We start from the raw sequence: 7236 nt of genomic DNA on the forward strand, positions 1-7236 counted from the left end.
TACAAGATGTTAGGACCCCAAAAGAAAGGAAGGCTTTCTCAGAAAAAGGTAGGGCTTTATGCTAAAATTCTGCACAAGACAGGGTAGGATAGTAAAACAAATCCGGTTTATAAAACGACAGTTAATGTATCATGTTGTATCCAAGACTTACCCTTTATCATGTCAGATGTTGTCTCTGCCCATAGTGGTGGTGGCCTCACTTCAGTTGTCCCAGGGATGGGTACAAACCTTTATATACCCAGTGAGAAAAATTTCAACCCATCATTTGAACCAAATCTCTCAAAATCCTTTAAATACTAGGTAGAAAAGAGAAACCAAAGAAGAGAATAGCTCACAAACCCAGAGAAGATGTTGAACTCAAGCTTATGAAGGTTTCAAGACTATGAACTCCCCGGGGATGAGACAGGTCATAGGAAGATACAGAATAGGACAAGGAGAAACATTAGGAAGAAAGAACACGATTAGAAAGAAATAGAGACTGAATGAAAAGGACATCTGACTGGCCAGAAAGAGATGGGGACCTCCAATCCTTCACCTGCAAATTAAGACCTCACCTCTGGGGTTTCCAACACCGATAACCTCAGACTGTAGTTATAACTGAAGACTCAGAGCATGCAAGATGTTCATTTGATAACTCCAATAGGGGCTTCAATACCGGGGAGGTTTAGAGACTTCAACCCCATAAATTCTTCGAGGACTTTGATTCTGTGAAATTACTACCTGCTACCTGTAACACCCAAGTCACAGGATGGGTGGGGGAGAATAACCCATCAGATGCTCTGTTTCCCTTTCCAGAAAGAAAGGAGAGAAAAAAGGGAAGAGACAGCAAAAATGAAGTGAAAGGAAAGACCAAATGGGCTCCTGCATATCGTTGGGGATCTGGGTCTCCATCAAATCCTGGGTAGGATTTGCCCACTGGTCTCTTAGATGCACATGGTTCTGGAGTCTCCCAGTCACCCTCCAAAGATGTGAGCTATAGCTCAAATGGGTGGGTGAAAATTATCCCCTGTTGCTGAAAAAGAGATCAGTAGAAAGGAGGAGACATAAAAGTACAAAAGCAGGGGAGGGAGTATTTCCTTGTGGGATGACCTTACTGACAGAATAGCTGGGGTTCTAAACCCACCAAAGCTAGGACCCAGAAACAAGTTTAGGTGTTTGTTCAAACAGTTGAAGGTAGGTCCAGGTCAACTATATCTGCCATTGGGACTTACCCTTAGGGTCTCTGAAGCAGGGGTGGGTGTTGGACACCAAAGAATTCCAGGCATGATGGGTTCTTGTGCTTTCTTCTAGAATAATCAGGCACATGCACAGTGTAACAGGACCAAGGCTCTTCACTGGGGGCTTCTGCAGAAGCAAGAAGGGAGATGTAGTGTTGACCAAGAGCATCAGACTGGCTCAAAGGACAAAGGTGTTCAGCTTGGATGACATCTGGAGGGTAGGCAGGAACCCAGTCCCTTGATTTCATCATATGGAAGTGGGGGTTAGTTGCACCACGTGTTCTTCTTCATCAAGCCTCTTCAAGCAATGCCTGCCTCTTTACCATCTTAGTCTCCACTTACGGTGTGGAATGTTACTATGCTAATAAAATAAAGTATATCATTTTCAGAAGAGGGCAGACTATCATTCTGTGTTTCATGCTTTATGCCTTGACCTTCCACCACTGGCTTCTTGGAATTACTGCTGACCACATAGTTTTAGGAGGCTGAGCTGACTTCCCAGACCCCCATCTCCTAGAGTGTTGCTGTTGGGAGTTGCCCTGGCTCCAAAGACTAACTTCCCTATTCCCCAAGAAGAGCTGTCCAATGGTGAGCCCTGTTGGCTCACATGATTCTTACCCACCAATCTGACTAGCCCTGCTGGCTCACATGATCCTTACCCACCAATCAGACTGGCCCTGCTGACTCACATGATCCTTACTCACCAATCAGACTAGCCCTGCTGACTCACATGATCCTTACCCACCAATCAGAAAGCACCTCATCCCAACTGTCAAACCCTTCAACCATTAAACTGTCATAACTGTCAAACAACCCCCAGCTCTATAACTATGCAAAGCTGTTCCTCAATAAATGGACATTTTCTCCGATGACGAGCCTTGATGGTTCTTTCAGTTGCTTCATCCCATAGCCCTAAAGACTGGTCCACTTTTTAACTCTGTTCACCTCAGCAGACTGAAAGCTAGCATGTCCATCACGAATCAGGTTAGCCACTGAGGAGCATTATGGGGTCGAGAAGTCTGCTCGGAGTAGGGTAACTGGAGAATGGGAACATTTCGGCTAAGCCTTGAGACAGTGTGTGCAGAGAAGCAATTTTTAAGTTCTTAGAAAAGGCTTGAGGTGTTGGAATGATCACTAAAATGGTCTTAAATTATCTTTAGGGTAATTTTCTCTCTAAAAATGTACACAAGAATGGACCTTAACAATTGACTGGACTCTCAAAGAGAGGTTGTTCTGGCATGTAGAAACTGTATCAATACATCTAAGACAACAAAATAAAGGTGCTAACGGAAATTTAAAATTAGGCATGAAGATTGTTATGGTTTGGATATGAGGTGTCCCCCAAAAGCTCACATATGAAACAATGAAAGAAAGTTTGGAGGAAAAATGATTGAGTTATAGCCTTAGCCTTCTTAGTGAGTCAATCCCAATGGGATTAACTGAAGTGAAATGTATGGCTGGAGGGGTGGGAATTAGGGCGTGGCTTTGGGTATATATTTGTATCTGGAGAGTAGAGTTGCTCTCTTTGCTTCCTGATGTGAGCTGCTTTCCCTCAGCCACACTCTCCCACTATGATGTTCAGCCTCACCTTGAGCCCCAAGGAATGGAGCTGGCCTTCTATGGACTAAGACCTCTGAAACTGTGAGCCCTCAAATAAACTTTTCCTCCTTGCATTTGTTCTGGTCAGATCCTGTAGTCACAGTAGCGAAAAAGCTGCTACAAAATCAAAACAACTATGATACTATGCACCTAGAAACCTGGGAGATTGTCAAAGAATATCAGGCAGTTCTGTGAAATCTAAGTAGTCAACCCAGGAGTGTGTCCTTATATACCACAAAGAGTTTGCTGAAAAAGACAAAATTCTTTTATAATCCCCTAAACTGATGCCAGGTCCTTTGTGCAGTGCAGTCTTATCTAAACCAGATCCCATATAATCTCACTCTACCAGCAGGTACTCAACCTGAGAGAAGGCTCACCAAAGCAAAAAAGGTGGGTTCAAAATAAGTACTATGCTGGGTCTTAGAGTTGCTGATTCCCTCCAAGGGTGCTCTTGCTTCTGGTCCCATTTCTGGATATCATATATGTCAACCTAAATTATATACAGAGAGAGATTCTCCAAATAATAATGATATTTATTTGGGAACAGTGCATTATTGCAAAGGGAATATGCACATAGTTTACTACTGTTTGCAAATTCTCATCACAATGGTCTGCTATCATCAGTACATGTCATTGTTTCCAGAATCTCTTTCTGTATCTTAGCTTGATAGTCTGAATGTCTATGTTACTCCAAAATTCATCATTGAAATGTAATCACTAATCTAATAATAGTGGGAATTAGAATCTATGAGACGCAAATAGAAACTGAGGACATGAAAGGGAGTCATGTTCTCTCAAAAGAGACACCAGATGCCTTGTTCCCTTGTTCTTACATAAGGACACAACAAGAAGACACTAATACTGAGCTGAGAAGGTGGTGACTTGATCTTGAATTTTCCAGCCTCCACAACTGTGAGAAATAAAATTTCTGTTTGTAAGTAGCCAGTCTATGGCATTTGGTTATAGAATCCCAAGCAGACTAATACACTTTATTTGGTTCAGCTTCCTCTTTTCACAGGACTAGGGGTCATAATGGGAATGAGTTCACCTTGTCCTGTGCCCTCTGAGCATGGACAACGCAGGGAGCAGGGCCAGGAGCATCATCGCCAGGCGAGATCCAACATGGCGGGACGCTGAGAAATCAATTCTGTGACCTCTTCAGCTGCTTTCGCAAAGGGAGTCTTAAACCGACTGAATGCTGTTTGCTCGGGATCACATGGCAATGCTGAGGTGGACCTAAGGCGAGCAGTTTGCGCCCCTCAGAGCTCACACTGAGCCCAGAGCGGGTGAATTCAGGCTCCCCCATTCGCAGTTTCTGGCTGATTGTCTGCGTCTTGTTGCCAAACCGCTGTGACTCAGCAATACAGAAGCTCCCGTGGAATAGAGAAACAACTCTTCTGTTCCTCCGTGAACCTTTTGAGGTGATACCAACCGAGCCTTCATAGGCAGCGGGCCCAGAATTGAGACGGGACCTGGGAGAGTCAGACTGGACCCACTCTTTGCATCAGACACCCGGCAAAGAGAATGAACGGCAGCCCTTATCATTGGACACCATCATGGCAGAGAACTGACGTCACCAGAATTTGGTGGAGGGGACAGCTTCATCCAAACCAGCGACTGCAGGTGTGTGACCCCCGGCCACTCCTCTCCACACAGCGATTGTCAGACCGAGGGAGTCGTCAGGAGCGGGCCTGACCCCCGGCTACCACTCTCACCAGCGTTGACAACCGAGGTCTCTTGGCCAGCTCCTGGGGGCCTGGCTACCAGAGGGCAGGCAGAATAAGCTGACGGTTCCCAGCCCAGCGCTCCACAACCTTAGGGTCTGGGGGAATGGCAAACAGAGAGAGTGTGCCCAGTCATTCAAGAAAATAGGGCTTCCGGGAGCGGCAGACTCGGCATGTAGCCAGTTTTGTGGTGAACATCACCCGTGAGAGGGGCCTGGCTGGAGGAAAAGTGGGGAAGTGACTGGAGACCAGGAAAGGCCCTGGGCACCCAAGATTGGAGAGCCGCCCAGTGGGGGAGGGGGAGCCGCCTCACAGGGTTTGGTTCCTGCATAATGAGGGGAGAAGCTTGGCCCGGTGGGCACAGCTCCACCTACTGGAAGAGAAGTTAATTGAACTCTAAGACTGCATTTTTAATTTTTTTTCTTATTTTTATTTATTTTTTATTTTTTATTTTATTTTGTCTTTTCATTTCTTTTCAATTTACTTATTCCCCTTTTCTTGAATTCTATCTATTTACTCTCATTCTCTTTAGCGACTTCTTCCCTACCCTTCTAATACCTTTCCTCCCAAGCATTACAATGCTGTTTATGTGTAATTTACTAAATGTGTATAGGTAAATGTTTCAAGGCATTATATAGTGCTACCAATTCCCTAGCTACCTACAAATACTCCAGACCATTCTCCTGTTAATATCCCTCGACAGTAGAGCAATCTTCCAAGGTTGCCAAGAAATACCAACCTCTACACCATCACATCACTCGATGTAAACATAAGTCTCAAGACCAAACCAGAGATCGCTATATGCCATCAGAATCCATATGCATTTTATGAAATGAATGAATCTGCTTTAAAGTGCAATAAAATTCATCATCTCTAGTCATAGTCTCCTATCACAAAGAAGAGACCCTGGAGATACACAAAACCAAAATAAATTTATAGGACTAAACAGTTACTCAGCAGTCAAACAGAACAGGAAGTAACATGAGCAGCATGAAAAAGCAAGGAAGAAAAGGAGTACAAACAATGCAGGAAGGGCTGGGGATGTGGCTTAAGCGGTAGTGCACTCGCCTGGCATGCGTGCAGCCCGGGTTTGATCCTCAGCACCACATACAAACAAAAGATGTTGTGTCCGCCGAAAACTAAAAAATAAATATTAAAAAATTCTCTCTCTCTCTTAAAAAAAAAAAACAATGCAGGAAGCCTAAATCTACAGGAGAACCTAGACGCATCAGAAAAATAGTCAAATAAAGAACTCAAGGAATATCTTATACAGATGGAATGGAATCTTAAAGAGGACATGAGACAGCAAATTCAAACAATGAAAGAACACATTGAAAATGAATTACATAAACAGATTCAAGAAGCAAATAAGCAACTTTACCAGGAGATAGAGATTATTTTTAAAAATCAAACAATAATCCTAGAAATGAAGGAAACTATAAACCAAATTAAAAACTCAAATGAGAGTATCACTAGCAGAGTGGAAGTCACAACGTCAGACAATGAAGACAAAATATATCATCTTGAAAAGAGTCTAGCCAACTCAGAAAGGCTGGTAAGAAACCATGAGAAAAACATCCAAGAGATATGGAATAACATAAAAAAACAAACTTAAGAGTCATCAGGATGGAGGAAGGTATAGAGGCCCAAACCAAGGGAATGAGCAACTGTTGAATGAAATAATTTTATAAAACTTTCCAGATATAAAAAGGAAATGGATATACAAATTCTAGATGCATACAGGACACCAAGCATACAAAATCACAGTAGACCAATGTCAAGACACATTGTTATGAAGATATCCAATATACAGAACAAAGAGAAAATATTAAAAGCTACAAGAGAAAGGAGGCAGATTACATTCAGGGATAAACCAATAAGGTTAATGGCTGATTTTTCATTACAGATGCTGAAATCGAGAAGATCCTGGAACAACGTATTTCAAACACTGAAAGACAATGGATGCCAAACAAGAATTTTGTATCCAGCAAAATTAAGCTTCAGGTATGACAACGAAATAAAAATCTTTCATGATAAACAAAAGTTAAAAGAATTTGCAGCCAGAAAACCAGCATTGCAAACCATCCTGAGCAAAACACTACACAAGGAAGAAATGAAAAACAACAACCAAAACCAACAGTGGGAAGCACTTCAGTAAAGTGAGAGTGGTGGGGAAAAAAAAGCTAATCATGGAGAAACAAACCAAATTAAAAAAAAAGATAATTAATCAAACATGACTGGAAGTACAAACCATATTTCAATAGTAACCCTAAATGTTAATGGCTTAAGCTCACCAATAAAGCGACATAGGCTAGTAACCTGGATTAAAAAAACAGATCCAACAATATGCTGCCTTCAGGAGACACATCTGATTGGAAAAGACAGGCTGAAAGTGAAAGGTTGGGAAAAATCATACCACATACACGGTCCTTGGAAGCAAGCAGGGGTAGCCATCCTCATATCAAATAAAATCGACTTCAAGACTAAGTTAATCAAAAGGGATAAGGAAGGACATTATATACTGTTAAAAGGAAAAATTCACCAACAAGACATAACAATTTTCAATATTTATGCACCAAATAATGGTGCTGCAACGTTCATAAAACAAACTCTTCTCAAGTTCAAGAATCAAATAGACCACAACACAATAATTATGGGTGACTTCAACACACCTCTCTCACCATTGGACAGATCCT

This window comes from Ictidomys tridecemlineatus, chromosome 11 (assembly GCF_052094955.1).
Source record: "Ictidomys tridecemlineatus isolate mIctTri1 chromosome 11, mIctTri1.hap1, whole genome shotgun sequence".
In the NCBI taxonomy this organism is placed as follows: domain Eukaryota; kingdom Metazoa; phylum Chordata; class Mammalia; order Rodentia; family Sciuridae; genus Ictidomys; species Ictidomys tridecemlineatus.